The sequence below is a fragment of the Haliotis rubra genome, unplaced genomic scaffold (genome assembly GCF_003918875.1).
Source record: "Haliotis rubra isolate DU_JTF1 unplaced genomic scaffold, ASM391887v1 Scf1190, whole genome shotgun sequence".
In the NCBI taxonomy this organism is placed as follows: Eukaryota; Metazoa; Mollusca; class Gastropoda; order Lepetellida; family Haliotidae; genus Haliotis; species Haliotis rubra.
The window spans coordinates 35,240-58,398 of record NW_025765104.1 but is presented as its reverse complement, the minus strand read 5'-3'; the positions used below and the strand labels follow the sequence as shown (position 1 = coordinate 58,398).

General features: G+C 40.4%; 3 long non-coding RNA genes across 4 annotated transcripts in view; 1 reads left to right on the top strand and 2 right to left on the bottom strand.

Annotated features, from left to right (window-relative positions):
• LOC124261081 overlaps positions 1–23,159 on the bottom strand; it is a 48,629-nt gene that overhangs the window by 15,690 nt on the left and 9,780 nt on the right. The window lies entirely within an intron of this gene.
• On the top strand, positions 6,009–7,616 carry LOC124261071. Of its 2 annotated transcripts, none has more exons than XR_006894252.1 (3): positions 6,009–6,104; positions 6,454–6,556; positions 7,464–7,616. It is a non-coding gene; the product is annotated as an uncharacterized LOC124261071 (long non-coding RNA). The 2 variants fall into 2 exon arrangements; XR_006894250.1 differs by having other exon boundaries at positions 6,086–6,104; positions 6,491–6,556.
• Positions 19,856–22,024, bottom strand: LOC124261108. The gene is made up of 3 exons (XR_006894259.1): positions 22,001–22,024; positions 20,748–20,850; positions 19,856–20,004 (listed from the first exon to the last, which is right to left on the bottom strand). It is a non-coding gene; the product is annotated as an uncharacterized LOC124261108 (long non-coding RNA).

Sequence of the window (23,159 nt, the reverse complement as noted above, 5' to 3'; positions counted from 1 at the left end):
GGGGTTTTATAGTTTACCTTTATCTAGCATGAAATTATAACTTGTTTTACAGTCACGATATGGCTGAAATATTGCCGATGTGGTAACTGTGATAGGGTTTACTGAAGCCCAAACACCAGTTACGACAATATTAACTGTTAACAGGTATTTAGGGACTGGCGAGCTATGGTATCAACTTGCTATCGCGGTAATGGCTCATTGTTAAGCTGTAAAATGTTCGAAATCCAGAACTGCGATAGTAAGACAGTGAAACGAGTGAATTGGTTGTTACTTAACATGCAGTCTCAACGCAGTTCAGATCTTTATCTAAACTGCAGCATGTGAACTGGTAACATGATTCAGTACGGTACATTCGTGAGAGGATTCGGAGGGTAACACTGTCAGCAGACTAAAACCTGCCTGTAGTCTACTAAACAATGACTTACATCTCAATACCTACAATGTACGTGTCGCGCATGTCCTCGGTAATTGCTAAGAAGATTACGCATTATCTTGAAATTAAATCGGTTAGCCTTTTGTCTCAGCCACCTCCATCAACAATGAGAGCGTATGTCCCCAGACACGGGACCCCGCCGGAAACTACTACAGCAATGGTTGAGTGAGTGAGTTTAGTTTTACGCCGCACCAGCAATATTCCCGCTTTATGGAAATCTGTGATAAACTAGACTAAGTTATTTTACTGTCCTTCGTTGACAGGGTTTTATAGTTTACCTTTATCTAGCATGAAATTATAAGTTTTTCAGTCACGATATGGCTGAAATATTGCCGATGTGACTTAAAATCTTAACTCACTCACTCACTCCAGGTCTATGGTGGCGGTCTGTAAATAATCGAGTCTGGACCAAACAATCCAGTGATCGACGACATGAGCATCGATCTGCATAATTTGGATACGATGACATGTGTCAACCAAGTCAGCGAGCCTGACGACCCGACCCTGTTATTCGCCTCTTAGTAAGCAAATCTAACCCGGATCTTCACGGGTTGTTTGGAGATTAAACCTGTCTTATCTTGAAGGAATCGCCATACACGTTTCTATTTATATGTAGTTTTCAAGTAAAGTTTATGTCAATTATCTAGATTAATTTGTCTTCGAAGATTTCAATGAGTATCATACTTCTAGTCCTTTATGTTCTTTCATCGATTTTACAACATACAAGGCCTCAAAGATTTCAACACGTTTAATGTTAAACTTGTGGACGATCTTTCTAACTTTAAGGCATCGGTGTCAATATTCGTGTCTGATGTGCCATGTGCTCCGGTGTTGTCCACCTTTTTGCGGGGCGGTGGGGTAGATTGATGGAACGTCCGGTCGTCACGCTGAAGACCTGGATTCGATTCCCCACAGGAGCACAATATGTGGAGCCCATTTCTGGCGTCCCCTGCCGTAATATTGCTGGAATATTGCTAAAAGAGGCGTAAAATCATACTCACTTACTCACCTTTTTGCAAACACCTGGTATCATCATAGTTTTTAAGTTTTTCAGCGTCGGGGGAGGCAGCTTCAGTTAACTGTTTCATTCTTATTCATGTATTAAGAAGAAGATTACAATAACGAGCAGTGTCCCTACAAAAGTCGTTGTCACAAATACTTCAGACTACTACGGGTGGTGGGGTAGCCCAGTGGTTAAAGCTTTCGCTCGTCACGCCGAAGACCCGATTTCGATTCCACACATGGGTACAATGCTTGAAGCCCATTCTGCTGTCCCGTAATATTGCTGGAATATTGCTGAAAGCGGGGTGAAACTAAATTCACTCACTCACCCACTCAGTACTACGGTGTGCCTGTCCCAGACTTGAATATTTACATGCCCTCGTGAGTATTTCACTACACCTGCCATTGCTGTTTGTACCATAACTGCTGTTACGTTCACTGACGACGCCGAAGACCCGGGTTCGAATTCCCACATGGGCACAATGTGTAAAGCCCATTTCTGGTGTCCCCCGCCCTGATGTTGCTGGAATATTGCTAAAAGCGGCGTAAAACTAAACTCAGTAAGTCTCTCATAACGTGGGCGGTGGGGTAGCCTAGCGGTTAAAGCATTCGCTCGTCACGCAGAAGACCCGGGTTCTCACTCACTCACTCACTCACTCTGTGACTTTAAATCTTAACTCACTCACTCACTCACTCATAATGTGCATCAGCAAGTTGAAAAAATCATGTTTTGTATTAAACCTTGTCGAAAGTTATCAGTTACTGATATCGGACAAAATAGGCATGACAACATAGATTGCTTCGATATTTTATTGCACAGGCCATATGTGCTTCTGTGGACGTAGACGTTCCATGTCGTCAAAGGTTAAGGCCATCTACTTCCTAGCAGCAACACAGGAGTTTCCACTGACAGTGTAGGCGCCCTCTGCGGCCTGGACGGCACCCCTGCAATGTGAAGGTGCAATCGTGAGACAAGGATGAGGAATTATCAGTGTTGCATTTCCGTCGATTTAGTTTCATGACACAGTGTGTGTGTGTGTGTGTGTACGTGCGTGCGTGTGTGTACGTTTATAATAAGCTCTGATATAGGTTCAGTCCTTTCACATAATCTGTCCATATCATTAGATCTAAAATAAGTGTAAACTACAAAATAGTTAGATCTCCAGACACGATAATTGCTATCGTAAATATTAGATCTCCAGAGAAGGTGAGTGAGTGAGTTGGGTTTTACACCGCTTTAACCACTGAACTACCCAGCTTCACAGGGTACATTGACGTACATTTCAGTGCTCTCCAGTTCACAATTATTATGCTGTGTATGTTATTCACAACAAAAATACATACGAACTACGTGTCGTGTTATCACTTTACAATTTCATCATTACTCTATATAGGAATACATTGCTGCGGTTTCATTAAAGGGCCTATATTCTAACCTGTTACATCTGGATGTATAATCAACGTTATTTTACACAATTCTCTTTCCGCTAGGGTTTCAGGCTGATGTCTGTCAGACTATTTCATGGGCAAACTTACTCAACACAGTTCAATATGCACGAATTGTCGTAGTAGTTGCCGGCGGTGTCACAGACGGGGTCAAGGATGCGGGGACACAGGCACTCACAGTTGACAGTGCTGGCTGTGAAGAAAGATGAAGGTGAAAAAACCATTATACTGGTAACTCAATGAGCTCAACAATAAACATTTTCTACACGTTATACCTTGACTGATCCTTTAAATGACCATTTTGGAGGGACAACGTTTTCAAGATTGCTGGAGTTCGAGAGGTTTCCACTCGTCCACAAAGTTGCGTCGACTGGGCACGTCAGAACCCTGTAGGTTCGAATCCTGGTTCCAAATGTGTCAGCATCGTTCGCGTGCTCGTTGGTTTCACCAAAGATAGATGCCTCAGACCTGCCACCTAGACCATGCTTATCTTAACTTGACTCGCCGTTTTTGAATTCTCATAGCAACATAAGAATATATTGTGATGTCTTTCTCGAGAGGGTAACAAATATCACAGATCATTCTGTCATTAGCAACAAGTGGATATGACATTCCTGAAAGCGTGACAAATATCACAGATCACTCTGTCCCGAAAACGTATAAATATTTGTGCATTATAGTTTCATGACTGACTGACTTTTCTGCAACATGAAGTCAAATATCACCAAGGTCTTCGAGTCTGTTTCACATGCTGTTATCCACATTTCACAGCCATCAATTGTGTCATTGTTTAAAATTCATATAATGACACTTATAGCCAGAGTTGATAATCTCCTTGCTTACATTTGTACAGTCAGCCTGGTATACTGACTGCTTGTGTAAGGACGACCACGAGCGAGCAGGATGTGCCGCTGGTAGGAAACCCGCTGAGGTTGGGATGCAGCTCCGCTCCGCTCACCTCATTTCGTGTTGGTAATTGCTGTGTATTAAACGTTACAAGACATTACAACCTTTGCTTAAGGCACTCTTGGCAGAACTGTACTGGCAAATTATCGAGTGAGTGAGTATGGTTTTACGCCTCTTTTAGCAATGTTCCAGCAATATCACAGCAGGGACACCAGAAATAGACTTCACACATTGTACCCAACTGGGAATCAAACGGCCTATGGTCGAACATGCCTGGTTGTACCAACCAAATATCACCCCTTGGAAAATTCACAGCGACTTGTACCTATAATTTGATAAAACTGACAAAACAACGCCCTGAGGTTGGGATGAAGCTCTGCTCACCTCATTTATGTCTTGGCAGCACTGTACTGGCCTATGATCGAACATAGCTGGTTCCACTAGGCAAATATGACCCCTTTGAAAATTCACATCGACTTGTACATAAAACAATGATTATACTCACCACACAGCACCGCAGCAAGAACAGCCAGAATAACAGCAGCCTTCATCTTGATGTTTGAAGTGGAGCTTCTCTTCCGAACAGGATCAAAGTATCGACTGGATTGAAATGACGGTATTTATACACTACACAAGCCCATATTAATATTTGAAGTAGCATATGTGTCTCCTCAGTAGTTTAAATTTGTATTTATGTTAGTTGTAAATTGTGTAAGTTCTGATTTTATGCCTTGTTAAAACGCTATGTGCTAGGCACCAGATTGTTGTGAGTATTTTATGTAGTATCTGTCACTAAAATCAGTTTTTTTCTCTTATATGAAAAACAACCTTGTATGTATAGGTTTATCAGCCTTACAAGGTGGTTATTTAAATAACTACCGTAGTGAGGGTGACTAAACGGCTTACACCAGGTGTGAGTGAGTGAGTGAGTTTAGTTTTAAGCTGCACTCGGCAATATTCCAGCTATATGACGGCGGTCTGTAAATAATCGAGTCTGAACCAGACAATCCAGTGATCAACAGCATGAGCATGGATCCGCCCAACTGGGAACCGATCACATGTGTCTTCCAAGTCAGCAAACCTGACCACCCGATCCCGTTAGTCGCCTCTTACGACAAGCATAGTCGCCTTTTGTGGCAAGCATGAGTTGCTGAAGACCTATTCTATCCCGGATCTTCACGGGTCTTTACACCACGAGGGCATGCTTATTTAATACGCGTGTAATGTATTAGGCATGATGAAGATTATCAAAATAAGTACACTTTCATTGTTTTTAAATGGAAATAATTACCCTAGGGCAGTTATTCAGTTATGCTAATAAAACACTTCCAAGAACAATGGACATAACTTTCCCTAGTGGTTTAAATTTCTTTTTCTCCCTCATTTTGTAATTAATTTCCCATTATGTATTCGGGCTGTACATTAGCCTAGTGGCTAAAGTGTTTACTTCCACACATGGGAACAATATATGAAGGCCATATCTGTTGTCCAACGTCCTGATAATCCAGCAATATTGATAAAAGTGGCATAAAACTGTACTGGCTTGATGATGTTTTAGTTACATGTAGTTACATCATAAGGCTTATTTTCTGTGAAATATGTTTGAGTGGCAATATGAGGGCATCCTTACGACCGCCAGCGGGTTTCGTATGGTAAGTGTGAATATTGTCAATTTTGACATGACACGCACCTGTTCGCAAGGCCACCAATCTGACTGGCTGACTTATATGGTAAACAAACTAGTCATGCCATTCAGCGAAAGGGATACCACATTCATTAATTATCACGTACATCAAATATTTTTCAGAATGATTTTAATTTTTTCCAATAATCAGCAAACCATGTTCAGATGTAACAGGCGTCAAAGTAGTCCAGGGTAACGTCATCGCATTTCAGTGTGACTGGTGTTATTGCATGTTCCAAGCACGGAAATTTTAATATGTAAAATTGGGCGTTATGTTCAAAAACACCTGCAACTCAAACAAAGCTCCTTGTTACTGCGACAAGAAATGTTAAAATATGCTGATCAAGAGTTTACATGTATTTAATGTGGATGTGAAGTTGATTCTACATGGCAAAAAAACATTATCTGCTCACAGCAACCTCCTTGAAGCAAACACTTATGATTTGTGGGATATAAAATAGAGTTTTAAATCGACTGAGAGCTATATATTACTTGAAATTGTATTTCATGAGGTTTGTGTACTGTATAAATACTAGAATTGCAAATCCATTCGATACTTTGATCCTGTTTGGAAAAGAAGCATCAAGATGAAGGCTGCTGTTATTCTTGCTGTTCTTGCTGTGGTGCTATGCGGTGAGTTTTATACCGGTTTCATCAGTACACTCAGATGTATATTCAGAAGCAGTGGTGCATTTTCCTCTGATACTTTTGTAAATACCAGATTCGGCTTGAAAGCGATCCTTATCTTGTCACCATCACAGTACACCCGTGGATGTTGGTTTCAGAAAGTGTCGACAACACCCTAATGAAGCTACGAAAGCTTTCGTTGTAAATTTAGTAGCCAAAAGTCATCTTGACAAAATATCAAAGTGTCGGCCAAGGGGTACCATGTAAAAAGTATTCATGATCGCAAACAAATAGTGTTTATTGAGGGACATGTATCATTATAGCTTCATTTTTCTGTTCCCATCTCGATCCACAGCCAGCACTGTCAACTGTGAGTGCATTTGTCCCCTCAGCTTGGAACCAGTGTGTGACACCGCCGGCAACTACTACGACAGTCCCTGCAGTTTGAACTGCGTTGAGTAAGTATATCCATAAAACATTCTCACAGAGATCCGTCTCAAAGGGTCTCAAATCAAAGTAGGGGCGGTGGGGTAGCCTAGTGGTTAAAGCGTTAGCTCGTCACACCGAAGGCCCGGGTTCGATTCTTCACATGGGTACAATGTGTGAAGCCCATTTCTGGTGTCCCCCGCCGTGATGTTGATGGAATACTGCCAAAAGCGGCGTTAAACCATACTCACTCACTCACTCACTCACTCACTCACTCACTCACTCACTCACTCACTCACTCACTCACTCACTCACTCACTCACTCACTCACTCACTCACTCACTCACTCACTCACTCACTCAAATCAAAGTATAGTTCACCCCTGATACAACAGATTAGAAAATAGTGATTTATCGCCCGCATAGAAACAGCTGCTAATTCCTCAGAAGACTGATACAACGGTTAAAAACGTTCGTGTTGCATCTTGTCAACGTTTATATGAAAAGTGATAACATCACTCGTAGGTCTTTATCTTCTGTGTGATTATGGTAAAAACGTTCAATATAATATCCATGATCTCGACTGTCACTGAAAGCCGCTCTTTGTAAGAAATAACGAACGTAAACAATATGTCATCAACATGTATCTGTTTGATACGACGTTTTAGTGTAGATGCTAACTCCGTTATCAAGCAAGTGATATTCGACAGTATGAACAAGCAGAATATATACATGAAGGATATTAGAGTTTATACAGTTAATGAGGTTGATGTACAGTGTGGTGACATTACTTATAGTTTTGTGATGATATATAATAGTATGAAGCCATTTGGACAAAAGGTAGGGGCTGATTAATCCTGATTAATGGAACTCCCATTTGAAGGAAATGCATAAGTAATAATTCCTCATTCCTGTCTGACGATGGACCTTCACATTGCAGGGGTGCCGTTCAGGCCGCAGCGTCCGCCTACGAAATCAGTGGTAGCACCTGTGTTGCTGCCAGGAAGTAGATGACCATCGTGTTTGACCACATGCATCATCCAGGGCCAAAACAGCGCATACTAGTTGTGCAATAAAATATAGAAGCAGTTCAGATGGTCTGATATTATTTATACCCATGACTGTTGACACGTTGAATACATACCCGTGAAGATCCGGGTAAGAATTGATCTTCAGTAACCCATGCTGACGGGATCGGGTGGTCATACTGGCTGACTTGGTTGACACATGTCATCGTATCCCAAATGCGTAGCTCAATGCCAAAGCTGTTGATCACTGGATTGTCTGGTCCAGACTCGATTATTTACTGACCGTTGGCCATATTGCTGGAATATTGCTGAGCGCGGCGTAAAAATAAACTCCAGTCACTCACAAAGCACATTTATATGAAACCATTTGAAACACAAGGGAATGTGTTGCCGAATAATACATGCAAACATATATTCTATCTTGGGTAAGGGCCGAATATATCACACATTGGGTTAAAATTAAGTGATAGAGTGTGAGTGTATCACATTTCTCTGAATGACTTTTAGCAGCATCCACAATCACTGAAGCTCATATTGGTTGTGAAATGGAATGGTGAAACATATACCTGGTCAGTTCTAGTCTTTTGACATTTTTACTCGCCATGTCTTATACAAGTGTGTATCGCGAAGTGTCTCACTATCTGGCACGATAGCTAAGATTGATTATTGACCTCAGAGTGAGGTGGACACCCTGGTCTCTTTAGGAATATATTGCTCACGTACATTTGTGATCATGTCAGCAGTAGAGAGGGTCCACATAACAGACCTCACCATATCCTCGCTTCCGTGTGTAAGGCTACATAAACATTAATAAATGCTCCTCAGGTATATTACTTATCAAGCGGACCAGGGACGAAAGAATTTTTCTATTTCTTCTCTATCTGTAACAAAGGTAATGATGGAAGACGAATTTATTACTTTCTCAAATTTCTAACAGCATTAATGAATACATTAGCAGAAAGACTTATTAATCTTGTTTCACGTACCTGTTCATGGATTTTAAGGCACTATATTTTTAATTGATGATGAGATATCTATAACAAAATTATTAAAGTGTCATTAAACGAAGCTCTTTATTAAAAACATTGCACACATTGATCATGAACAGTGTTATACTGAAGATGTATTCAGAAAAGGCTGATCACGTGTCGGGAGCCTGCGAATTAGAAAAAAACATCCTTTCTTTTGGGAGCGGCTACATCTTTACAATATAAAATAGTCTATTACTTATTGTTTATCTTCAGTTAAGAAAAACGTCTTTTTAAGAACCTGTGTTTCAAGGTTCGGTTTTCAACTACTTCGGCTGAAACAATTTAAATATCCTTCAGATGCTGATGTAACTTAAATTATGTTCAGTCTCCATTCATCAGTCTCCCCATCATGATTTTGGAATGCTGCTGAAAGCACCATAGAACTTCACTCGCCAAACTATCAATTGATTGTATGTGCGATATTAAACATCGGAAACAAGAAAGTCAGATTCATGCACACATATGAAATACAATTTTCTCCGCGCGCAAGACACTGAAACACATAAACAGCCAAAGGGCAACATATATCAAATAAGCAGCCATAGAAATGTATACACGTATATAGTATTAAACAACAACCATTTGGCGACATATATATATATGTATATTACATAAGCGACCATTGGGCGACATATATATACGACCTTTGGGCGACAGTCGCCTAAAGGTTACATATATACATGTACGCCGTACACTTTAACTTTGGGCGACACAGTATGGGCGACACCAAAATATATTCTCTATTTGTATATATTTACAAGGTTTTATGCCCTTTTCATGTTTAATTGTCAAATTCAAATGTATATAACCCAAGCAGAATAATAAATCAATGTAAGCTTGTAATATAATAGCAAACACAAGCTTCAAGAGAATCAAATATTTCTCATTATAGAATAATAACGAACGATCAATTTGCAACTCGCATCACCCCGCATGACACACCGTCAATCGTCACTTCACGTGTTAGTGTAAGTTCGAGTCGGCGCTATCGGTCACTGGACACGAAGTGGAATTTTTAGGCTTTCCCTCGACCTGACAGTGGTTACTACAGAAGTTAATGTTTATTGTTCCACCATAGATTGGGGCAGAGAATACTGAGTTGACGAATTCAGAACGAGCAGAAGTTGCTGTCAGTGATGGCCTAGCATATATGCTAGCAGTGACTGCATTGGAATGTGCCGCCATGGTTTGCGGAAGGGCAAGGTCACCAACATAGGAAATCATGTTACTCAGCTGACGGTGCTGTACAGTTGTGATACTAGAGTAATGGTTCACGCTCTGAATGTTTTTGTTTCCCGAAATCTGCAATATCTCAGTCCCAGCAACACCACTGGAACGAAGAGACTGAATCATGGTCTTTCTAGCTGAATGGTTTGTCAAACGTTTGCCGGTAATGCCAACTGAACTAGCCATTCTCCTCATTATGGATCCAAGTTTATTTTTGCCAACGGGACAGCGTTCAAACCAAGGATGGTTATCTTTTGAGCTGACTTTGAATTTGTGGCCAAATAAAAAGGCGTGTCAGGAGAGCAGTAATCTCTAGGACGGAGACTGGCGTACAACTTGTACAGGGATACGGGACAGCGAGCGTCGTTAGTGGCCCATGCACGGGGAGATGACGTCTCGGACGTTGCAGATGTCACGGGATGTGCGGGTTTTAGTTTGGCGTTCGTTCTACTCCAAGAACTCCCCTCTATCAGAATCTGTTTTCACCTGAATGTCTCCCCATCTCATCAAGTGATGTGGTTTAACACTTCAGGTGCCAAACTGCCTGGTATTGTTCCACCACAATGTGTTTAATATCGCCTCTGGATTACTAGAACCTAATTCTCCGGAATCGTAGAGTGTTTGGATTTCCTCTAGAGACAGACTTTCATCCCTATTAGGTACGTTGCCGAGCCCCTCACTCTTCAGGATCTCTTTTTTTGTTGATAGAACTGCGCATACTTTGGAGAATTCCCTGTCATTAAGTAACGACTTTTCGTACCCCCTAGCTTTCAAATATCTGTCAAAACTCGACAATTTTTATGTAAGTGAGCTGGGCTCATAATCCTCGCCTTTAGAGTTCTTTATTTCAATGAAAAAGGTGCACAAAATGTCACACAGTTCTGACGGGGGTATTGTTTCAACGGGTCTTGTGTCACCATTTGACTTGATGAACTTCATAAGAATGTTTATGTCATAGTTAGTCTTTCGCCAAGTGTTTTGATTCCGATTTTGTTGGATGTAACTGTCAATGTTTGAGCAATCATAGCTGAAAGAACTTTCATCATATACCTCCTCAAAGAAGTTATCTTTCATAAACTCTTCCAAAATATCCTCCGGTAGTGAAAGCTGATCATTGTTAGTGGGAGGGGCCATTGATACAGTTTCAGGAACCACAGTAAGTCTGTGTCTGTGTTCTTGCCTTATTTCCCCATCCAAAGTTTTGACATTAATAACACTGAATGTTCCTAGAGGTTTAACGGTGGAAGTGACTCTCCCTCGAACTGTTCCATCGATTTTCACGGAGTCATTAACACGAACGGGAGTGACCATGTTTGATCAAGACATTGTCAACAGCAAAACACAGCAGACGAACTTTTATCTATTTTCAAAAACTGTAAATTAATTAGAATTTGTGATTGATACGTATACCCGAGTTCTTGTAGTTTTTAATATTTAACTTTTTATGTGTTTTTGTAATATTTCAAGTAATCACGATCATGTGAGATGTCTCGTTGTAGTAACATTTGTAGAATGAATGAATTCACGTGTTTGTTGTGAATGAAAAAGTAGTTCCGTCACAACGTGACCTAATTGAGAGGCTATCGGTTATCCAATCAAATCGCTAGAATCTCAGGTCAAGGTGTTACGACACAGGTCAACGCGATACGACACTCGTGTGACGTACGAAATTAGTATGCAACTACCCATACGTTGACCACGTGGGTAATAAATATATATAAACATCTATACGTATTTGTGCGTCATATATATATATAGAGATAATCACATAGATAAAAACAGAATGCCTTTTTCTCCAACATGTTTCGTTCTTTACTCTTTAGGGAGATTGTAGCAGTTACAGTATGACGTCATTACATATATATTGTGACGTCACAATAAGGACAACATTCTAGAGCGAAAAGGTCACAGCTTGCAATGGTTTAACATTGGTTTGAACTTGTCGATGAAGAAGTGTTCTTTTAAAATTCGTTTTACTTTATCCGAATTTTGAACTTGATAAAAAGGAAATATTGTAAATTTAACATCGTTTCCTTTCGCACAGACATCTAGATGTTCACTCAGTGGGATACATCGGGTTTCAGGACACTTTATTTGTTGTTTGTGGACACGAACCCGGGCTCTTATATTTTCTGATTGACCAATATACTGTTCATTACAGCTTGTGCATGTTATGACATATATTATGTTTTTGGAAGAGCAGTCAAAATTCTGTTTTACATAGAATTCTCCGTGTCTCGTGAAAGTTACAGAGTGTCCTTCAACAATATGTCGACACGTTCCATAGTTACCTCTATTGCATCTAGACACACTAGGATTTGATAAATTCTGTTTCTTTAAAATAAATTTGGCTTTTGTTAGTATCTTTTTAAGATTCTGATTTTGTCTTTTGCTATTTGTTATTTTTCTAGATTTCAGCATTGATTTCAGTTTTTCATCTTGTTCTAAGATGCACATATTTACTTTATGTTCTGGAACACATTTGGGTTCAACGGATTATAAGTAGCTACAAAAGCAATTACTTTTTTCCTCATTGGTTTGTTTCATCGTTCCTGTCAAAAGATCTTCTCTATTATGCTGTAAAGCTTTATTTATTCCGTCTTCAACAAGAGATTTTGGATATTCCCGTAATAGTAAAAACATCATTCATTCAGTCAGCGGGTGGCCTGGTTTGAAACTATTGCACATATTCTTCGTGCCAGGTTATATGGATACACATACATACACACACACACACACACACACATATATATATATATATATATATATATATATATATATACAATGTCTGTGTGTGTGTATATATATATATATACATATATATATATGTATATATATCTTCAGCAATTCATGTTTGTTGTAAAAGGCGACTAACGGGATCGGGTGGACAGGCTCGCTGACTTGGTTGACACATGTCATTGATTTCCAGTTGCATAGATTGATGGTCATGTTGTTGATCACTGGATTGTCTGGTCCAGACTCGATTATTTACAGACCATGTAGCTGGAATATTGCTGAGTGCGGCGTAAAAGTCAAACAGATATTTGTATGTCAAAGAATAAAGTGTGAAACCAACAAAGAAATGTTTACAAATATCAATTGTATACTAAAATTAACTAAATTAATTTTTACATCGATTAAATAATCGTGTGTGGACCAGACAACCCAGTGTTCATCTGCATGAGTATCGATCTACGTAATTTCGATAAGATGACGTGTGTCAACGAGCCTGACTACCCGATCCCCTTAGTCGCCTTTTACAACACACATGGGTTGGTTTCCGAAGACCAATTCTAACCCGACGTTAAGCCATGACCAACTAACCAATTCTGAATCCACGTTTTCCTATAAACCAAACGTTTCTCAACAGAAAGCTGAACATAAACATTTTGAAGTGAAAACTGAACAAACATGAATCAGATATTTTCTATTCGTTATGTTTACCTGAGACTGGATAGCACCTGTCGTCTATATGGAGTCATTTATACATTATTTCATGACATCACCACCATATTTTTTGTTGTGTTTGTTTCATTTTGCTATCCGCTAAACATACAAAAGATGTATATACTATAGAAGGATGAGCATGTGATTTGTTGCAATTTCGCCAATATTTAAGGGCCTACATTTCCTGATCACAGTAATAATATTCCAAATATAGAGATTCATAATTGCACAAGGTATATATAGTATGACCAGAAATTATTGAGAATTTTAGGAATATGTTTAATTGGATTTCTAGTATAAACAACCTTGACCAGCTATCAAGTGCTTGGTTTCATTCAAGAGAGACAACTCCGTTCATCCTTTATCATCAATTTGTGAAGAGTTATCCCCCTTTGTTTACTTGCTAGCAGACGACATTTTCAGTGATCCTCAGTAGGGATGATTTAGAGAAGAGGAAGTTGAATTTAGAGTATTATAACAAGGACATCAGATCAGCTAAAGTGATTTCAAGTAGAACAGGCATCCCTTTGTCCACTGTTTTTCGTGTTTTGAAAAATATTGCAAATGGATATGGCATTGAGCACCAGGGAGGCGCAGGTAGGCCCAGAAAATTGACTGTCGGTGACAGGAGGCGGCATGGTATTCTTGTTTATAAAAACAAACGCGAAGGAGTTTAGAAAACTTCAGGCTGGATATGATTGATAGAGGAACTGTGGCTGTCTGTAAGGAGACAATTAGAACTGAACTGCATGCAATGGGTTGGCAGAGAAGTCGAGGAATTCCATCACCGATCATGAAACCTGAACAAAAGGAGCGAATGTTGAACTGGTGCTTACAGCATAGAAATTTTAACTGGGACAATGTGATTTTCTCAGATGAAAGTTCTGTGTGGCTGTTTCCTAATACACTGAAATTCTGGACCAAACAAACTGAAAAACCTTTGTATCAGCGCCCAAAGTACAGTCCGACATTTAACGTGTGGAGTGGCATATCTGTGTTAGGGGCAACGCCCCTCTGTGTATTTGAAGGGAATATGAAAAGTGAGCGGTACACATATATTCTCGAGGGACATTTACTTCCATCTGCTCACGTGTTCTAGGGAAATGTTTGGATTTTCCAGCAGGACAACGACCCAAGCAGTAAGCTGATGAAACCAGTGAGTACACAAAGGATAGTGAATGGAAGCCAGAGATGTAGTTACAATGAGATGTTTATACAATAGATGCGATATTTATACAATAGATTGGGCTTGGTGGAGGAGTGGATCATAAGCTGATGGAATGAAGTATCCTTGGTCACGGTTGATGGTGGGCTTATGGCGTTTGATGTCAATGGCTTCTGTGAGCTTGCGTTTAGTGAAGTCCGTTTGGTTGTTGGCGAGAATGGTGATGTCGGACCACTCTATTTTGACAACCTTCAGCGTCCTCGAGCTTTAACAACCTCCTCCATGCCAACGGAAGAAAACAGCCCACCGTCAACAACAACAACCCGAAATGTGTTATTTACAAAATAAACTGTGATTGTGGACAATGCTACATAGGTGAAACATCCCGACCCATCAACACCCGAGTCAAAGAACATCGCACCTCTATTGCTAATTCCGACACCAAATCAGCTATCTCTGACCACATCAAAGCTAACCCCAATCATCAAATAGAGTGGTCCGACATCACCATTCTCGCCAACAACCAAACGGACTTCACTAAACGCAAGGTCATCCAGAGTCTGGGGGTGAACATGGAGACCCTAAACATGACTTCCAATAATGCCCCAAGCGTCTTCAATGGGATTAAGATTAAGTGACATTGCAGGCCAGTCCATATGTGTGATGTTGTTGATCTGCACATCGTTAACAACTCTTTCTCGGGCATTATCATCCATAAAAATGAAGTTAGGACCTGCTTGTTGTGCCAGAGGAATGGTTACCGGTTGGTTTACACCGATCCGGGTGAACGTGTGAAGAGTGGAGCACATTCATGCCACACATTTTGTATGTTGTTTCAGAGGGTAGTTGTGTTCGGGTGATGTTATCAGATAAATCAATTTGACAGTCACTAAAGGTTATGTACGTATTCTTTGAATATTTACCTTTCAGTAACATATCGGCAAAAATCGCTATCGAGATTGATAAAGATATTGCACTGGAAATAATTGTTGCTTATTTTTTTGTGAGAAGTATATTATGTTTGCATCAGCCAAGTTGAATTCTGAACGTCAAAGACCTATCACATGGGATATTATAAACCTGAGAAAACATTTGATGATTGTAGTTCATCTGCATTAAGACTTTCAAAGTCTTAATCGTATTAATGGGGGAATGAGCCAGTGCATGTTAAGATTTACTTTATTGGTTAACTGTGTGCCAATGAGTTCATTGACTTAGAACAGGGAAGTAGACGGAAGTATCCAATCACTGAAAAGGGAGTCACTGAACGGTGCTGCCCGAGACCCTTCTAATTATAATACACATGAGTGAAAGGACAGATATAGTTATTAATTAATCAAAACGATATGTTGAAATATGTGTTCAAGATCAGGTCAGGCTCGTCTCATTTAAAAAGACATGTTTGGGCGCTAAGAGCTCAGAGTGCGAAGAGTACTAGCTCAACATTTCGGAAGCCAACCCACGTTACTCAGTTCCCCGTGTGGTACGAGCCTGTTCTGTCTTGTATTGGAGTTGTACTTAGAGAGAGATGGACTGAGAGACAGTAAACCCATGTGAGTATAGAACTTGGTGTTGCGTTTATCCTTGAATGTATGTATGCCAGTACATGAATGTAATGTAGTTAGTTAGGAGTCACGACCCCTCACCCCTTGACTTAACATTTCCCATGGACCAGGCGAGTGCAGAGCTGGAGCTTTCATCTCACCTGACAATGTGAACAATCATAATTATAGTCCGTCAACTTTTCTTTTGGCACCCAGTTTTTCACAATTTACACAAAACTCCTGAATATTTTAAAACGCTTCTCTGTTTATATGGTAATTGTATACTGTGGCCAAACAAGATATCGATTTTAGTAATTCTAAAACGATTATTAAAGATTTTTCCTTTAAACCTGTCATATAATAATTGTAAAACTGTGGAGAGTTTTACGAGGGGTTAACGCACGTGATGGAAAAGCCAACAACGTTGTAAAATGTGTGTCAGCGTGATATGTACATGCATGTCAAAGATCGTCAACACACAGGTTGTGGTAAAAACGATGTTGTACAAAGATGACCGGTAAATCATCAAAAGAGTTTACAACTTTTTCAAGCGCAAGGCAAGCGCTAAAAAACCCTCTTTTTCAATTGAGTGTTTCTCCAAAAGACACGTAATGCCACCAAGATTTCATATTTTTATAAGATGGCTTCTTAAGAAGAAGCTTTAATAATTGACATAAAATTATGAAATTTAAACCTTTCATAGGTCATAAGATACAAAGAGCGTATGCCTAAACACATTTTGTAGGCATTTTGGTTAAAAGGTAAATTGTGAAAACAGGGTGCAAAAGTTCAGTTGACGGACTATAGTAGGTAACTGTGGTAGGGTTTACTGAAACCCAAACACCAGTTACGACAATATTAACTGTTAACAGTTATATAGTGACTGGCGAGCTATGGTATCAACTTGCCATCGAGGTAATGGCTCCTTGTTATGCTGTAAAATGTTCGAAATCCAGAACTGCGATACTGAGACAGTGAAACGAGTGAAGTGGTTATTACTTAACATGCATTCTCAATGCAGTTCAGATCTTTATCTAAACTGCAGCATGTGAACTGGTAACCTGATTCAGTACGGTATATGCATGAGAGGATTCGTAGGGTAACACTGTCGGCAGACTTAAACCTGCCTGCAGTCTACTAAACAATGACTTACATCTCAATACCTACAATGTACGTGTCGCGCATGTCCTCGGTAATTACTAAGAAGATTACGCATTATCTTGAAATTGAATCGGTTAGCCTTTTGTCTCAGCCACCTCCATCAACAATGAGTGTGTATGTCCACAGACACGGGACCCCGCCGGAAACTACTACAGCAATGGGTGAGTGAGTGAGTTTAGTTTTACGCCGCACCAGCAATATTCCAGCTATATAGAAATCTGTGATAAACTAGACTAAGTTATTTTACTGTCATTCGTTGACAGGGTTTTATAGTTTACCTTTATCTAGCATGAAATAATAACTTGTTTTACAGTCACGATATGGCTGAAATATTGCCGATGTATAAAATCTTAACTCACTAACTCACTCCAGGTCTATGGTGGCGGTCTGTAAATAATCGAGTCTGGACCAAACAATCCAGTGATCGACGGCATGAGCATCGATCCACATAATTAGGATACGATGACATGTGTCAACCAAGTCAGCGAGCCTGACCACCCGATCCCGTTATTCGCCTCTTAGTAAGCACGGGTTACTGAAGATCAAATCTAACCCGGATCTTCACAGGTTATTCGGAGATTAAACCTGTCTTATCTTGAAGGAATTGCCATACACGTTTCTATTGATATGTAGTTTTCAAGTAAAGTTTATGTCAATTATCTACATCAATTTGATTTCAAAGAGTATGATACGATTAGTCCTTTATGTTCTTTCATCAATTTTACAACATACAAGGCCTCAAAGATTTCAAAACGTTTAATGTTAAACTTGTGGACGAACTTTCTAACTTTAAGGCATCGGTGTCAATATTCGTGTCTGATGTGCCATGTGTTCCAGTGTTGTCCACCTTTTTGCGGGGCGGTGGGGTAGATTGATGGAGCGTCCGGTGGTCACGCTGAAGACCCGGATTCGATTCCCCACAGGAAGCCCATTTCTGTTGTCCCCTGCCGTAATATTGCTGGAATATTGCTAAAATCGGCGTAAAATCATACTCACTCACTCACCTTTTTGCAAACACCTGGTATCATTATAGTTTTTTAAGGGTGAATCATAAACGCACACTCATGACCATAATTGTGTATTCCACGTTCTTTAAGCAGAGCTTTGTGTGGCTTTTCTCGCTTTCAATTAACGCATAGCACAGGGTATCGTATCCCCAGGATGTCACATGATCCATTCTTAAGTCTTTCTCGTCATGCAAGTTTACCTTGCAGGGGAGCTGAAAGGACACAGTCGGGCCCTTCAGCGTCGAGGGAGGCAGCTTCAGTTAACTGCTTCATTCTTATTCATGGATTAAGAAGAAGATTACAATAACGAGCAGTGTCCTTTCAAAAGTCGTTGTCGCAAATACTTCAGACTACTACGGGTGGTGGGGTAGCCCAGTGGTTAAAGCTTTCGCTCGTCATGCCGAAGACCCGATTTCGATTCCACACATGGGTACAATGCTTGAAGCCCATTTCTGCTGTCCCGTAATATAGCTGGAATATTGCTGAAAGCGGCGTGAAACTAAATTCACTCACTCACCCACTCAGAGTACTACGGTGTGCCTGTCCCAGACTTGAATATTTACAGGCCCTCGTGAGTATTTCACTACACCTGCCATTGCTGTTTGTACCATAACTGCTGCTATGTTCACTGACGACGCCGAAGACCCGGGTTCGATTCCCCACATGGGCACAATGTGTGAAGCCCATTCCTGGTGTCCCCCGCCGTGATATTGCTGGAATATTGCTAAAAGCGGCGTAAAACTAACCTCAGTCAGTCTCTCATAACCTGGGCGGTGGGGTAGCCTAGCGGTTAAAGCATTCGCTCGTCACGCAGAAGACCCGGGTTCTCACTCACTCACTCGCTCACTCTATGACTTTAAATCTTAACTCACTCACTGACTCATAATATGCATCAGCAAGTTGAAAAAATCATGTTTTTTATTACCCACGTGGTCAACGTATGGGTAGTTGCATACTAATCCCGTACGTCACACGAGTGTCGTATCGCGTTGACCTGTGTCGTAACGACTTCACCTGAGATTCTAACGATTTGATTGGATAACCGATGACCTCTCAATTAGGTCACGTTGTGACGGAACTACTTGTTCATTCATAACAAACACGTGAATTCATTCATTCTACAACTTAGATGCATTGTGGGAATGTAAACATTGCGAACGTTGCCGTGTCGCTGTTTAATCGTGAGCCGAACTGAGACATTATATCCGTTGAAAAACATAAACGCAATGTTTCCACCAGTGATGTTACTCGAGTGAAGCAGTTGCAAACCAAGAAACGGGGTGCTACTGAGTAGTTTACTGTAGGAGGCTGTACGAGAGGCGATGACAACTGACATGCATCGTGACGTCGGTTACCAAGGGGACAGACGAGAATGGCGTAGTGACGTCAATACAATGTGACGTCATGCAAAAGTGTACTTCAGAACAAAATTCTTCCGCAACCTCTTTATAAAACCGGTTTCGGTTTGAAACCAGTACAATAACAAAAATACGCTATTTTGTCAATTCAATGCATGTAAGACGTGGGTAATAAATAAAATACCACACTCGGTCTCATTACATACGAATTATACGAAACTCGTGACCTTCCTATGGTTTCTGAAGGTCACGAGTTTCGTATAATTCGTATGTAATGAGACCTCGTGTAGTAATCTCTATGTATTAAACCTTGTCGAAAGTTATCAGTTACTGATATCGGACAAAGTAGCCATGACAACATAGATTGCTTCTATATTTTATTGCACAGGCAATATGTGCTTCTTTATTCGGAGACGTTCCATGTCGTCAAAGGTGAAGGTCATCTACTTCCTAGCAGCAACACAGGAGGTTCCACTGACAGTGTAGGCGCCCTCCGCGGCCTGGACGGCACCCCTGCAATGTGAAGGTGCAATCGTGGATGAGGAATTATCAGTGGTGCATTTCCTTTGATTTAGTTTCATGACACAGTGTGTGTGTGTGTGTGTGTGTGTGTGTGTGTGTGTGTGTGTGTGTGTGTTTAATAAGGACTGATAAAGGTCCAATCGTTTCACATAATCTATCTATATCATTAGATCTAAAATCAATGTAAACTACATGATGATTAGATCTCCAGCCACGATACTTGCTTCTTCAATTCTCAGTCTTTTCATTGAAATCACAAACGCATGTTTCTTGACAGGAGACATAAACGTACATTTCAGTACTCTGTGTGTGTGCGCGCGTCCGAGCGTGCGTGTGTGTGTGAGAGAGAGTGTGTGTGAGGGAGTAAGTGAGTGAGATACGATCTGATAAAAGTTCAGTCGTTTCATGTTATCTATCGTAAATATTAGATCTCCAGAGAAGGTGAGTGAGTGAGTTGGGTTTTACACCGCTTTAACCACTGAACTACCCAGCTTCACAGGGTACCATAGACGTACATTTCAGTGCTCTCCAGTTCACAATTATTATGCTGTGTATGTTATTCACAACAAAAATACATACGAACTACGTGTGTTGTTATCACTTTACATTTTCATCATTACTCTGTATACGAATACATTGCTGCGGTTTCATTAAATCAACGTTATTTTACATAATTCTCTTTCCGCTAGGGTTTCAGGCTGATTTCTGTCAGACTATTTCATGGACATACTTACTCAACACAGTTCAACAGGCACGAATTGTCGTAGTAGTTGCCGGCGGTGTCACAGACGGGGTCAAGGATGCGGGTACACGCGCACTCACAGTTGACAGTGCTGGCTGTGAAGAAAGATGAAGGTAAAAACATTATACTGGTAACTCAATGAGCTCAACAATAAACATTTTCCACACGTTAAACCTTGACTGATCCTTTAAATGACCATTTTGGAGGGACAACGTTTTCAAAATTGCTGGAGTTCGAGAGGTTTCCACTCGTCCGCAAAGTTGCGTCGACTGGGCACGTCAGAACCCTGTAGGTTCGAAGTATATATCATAATGTCTTTCTCGAGAGGGTAACAAATATCACAGATCATTCTGTCATTGGCAACAGGAGGATATGACATTCCTGAAAGGGTGACAAATATCACAGATCACTCTGTCCCGAAAACGTATAAATATTTGTGCATTATAGTTTCATGACTGACTGCCTTTTCTGCAACATGAAGTCAAATATCACTAAGGTCATCGAGTCTGTTTCACATGCTGTTATCCACATTTCACAGCCATCAATTGTGTCATTTTTTATATGTCACTTATAGCCAGAGTTGATAATCTCCTTGCTTACATTTGTACAGTCAGCCTGGTATACCGACTGTTTTGTGTAAGGACGACCACGAGCGAGCAGGATATGCCGCTGGTAGGAAACCCCTAAGGCTGGGATGCAGCTCCGCTCCGCTCACCTCATTTCGTGTTGGTAATTGCTGTGCATTATACGTTACAAGACATTACAACCTTTGCTCAAGGCACTCTTGGCAGAACTGTTACTGGCAAATGATCGAGTGAGTGAGTATGGTTTTACGCCTCTTTTAGCAATGTTCCAGCAATATCACGGCAGGGACACCAGAAATAGACTTCACACATTGTACCATTGTAGTGAACCAAACGGCCTATGATCGAACATGCCTGGTTGTACCAACCAAATATCACCCCTTAGAAAATTCACAGCGACTTGTACCTATAATTTGATAAAACTGACAAAACAACGCCCTGAGGTTGGGATGAAGCTCTGCTGAGCTAATTTATGACTGAGATTGAAACATCATTTCGTTTTCGGAAATCCCTGTGCATTAAACGTTCCAGAACAGTACAGATTTTGATAAAGACACACTTTGGCAGCACTGTATGATCGAACATAACTGGTTCCACTAAGCACATATGACCCCTTTGAAAATTCACATCGACTTGTACATAAAACAATGATTGTACTCACCACACAGCAGCGCAGCAAGAACAGCCAGAACAACAGCAGCCTTCATCTTGATGCTTGAAGTGGAGCTTCTCTTCCAAACAGAATCAAAGTATCGACTGGATTGAAATGACGGTATTTATACACTACACAAGCCCATATTAAATATTTGAAGTAGCATATGTGTCTCCTCAGTAGTTTAAATTTGTATTTATGTTAGTTGTAAATTGTGTAAGTTCTGATTTTATGCCTTGTTAAAATCCTATGTGCTAGGCACCAGATTGTTGTGAGTATTTTATGTAGTATCTGTCATTACCCGTCACTAAAATCAGTTTTTTTCTCTTATATGAAAAACAACCTTGGTATGTATAGGTTTATCAGCCTTACAAGGTGGTTATTTAAATAACTACCGTAGTGAGGGTGACTAAACGGCTTACACCAGGTGTGAGTGAGTGAGTTTAGTTTTAAGCTGCACTCGGCAATATTCCAGCTATATGACGGCGGTCTTTAAATAATCGAGTCTGAACCAGACAATCCAGTGATCAACAGCATGAGCATGGATCCGCCCAACTGGGAACCGATGACATGTGTCTTCCAAGTCAGCGAGCCTGACCACCCGATCCCGTTAGTCGCCTCTTACGACAAGCATAGTCCCCTTTTGTGGCAAGCATGAGTTGCTGAAGACCTATTCTACCCCGGATCTTCACGGGTCTTTACACCACGAGGGCATACTTATTTAATACGCGTGTAATATATTAGGCATGATGAAGATTATCAAAATAAGTACACTTTCATTGTTTTTAAATAGAAATAATTGCCCTAGGGTAGTTATTCAGTTATGCTAATAAAACAGTTCCAAGAACAATGGACATAACTTTCCCTTGTCGTTTAAATATTTTTTTCTCCCTCATTTTGTAATTAATGTCCCATTATGTATTCGGGCTGTACATTAGCCTAGTGGCTAAAGTGTTTACTTCCACGCATGGGAACAATATATGAAGGCCATATCTGTTGTCCAACGTCTTGATAAACCTGCAATATTGATAAAAGTGGCATAAAACTGTACTGGCTTGTTGATGTTTTAGTTACGTGTAGTTACATCATAAGGCTTATTTTCTGTGAAATATGTTTGAGTGGCAATATGAGGGCATCCTTACGACCGCCAGCGGGTTTCGTATGGTAA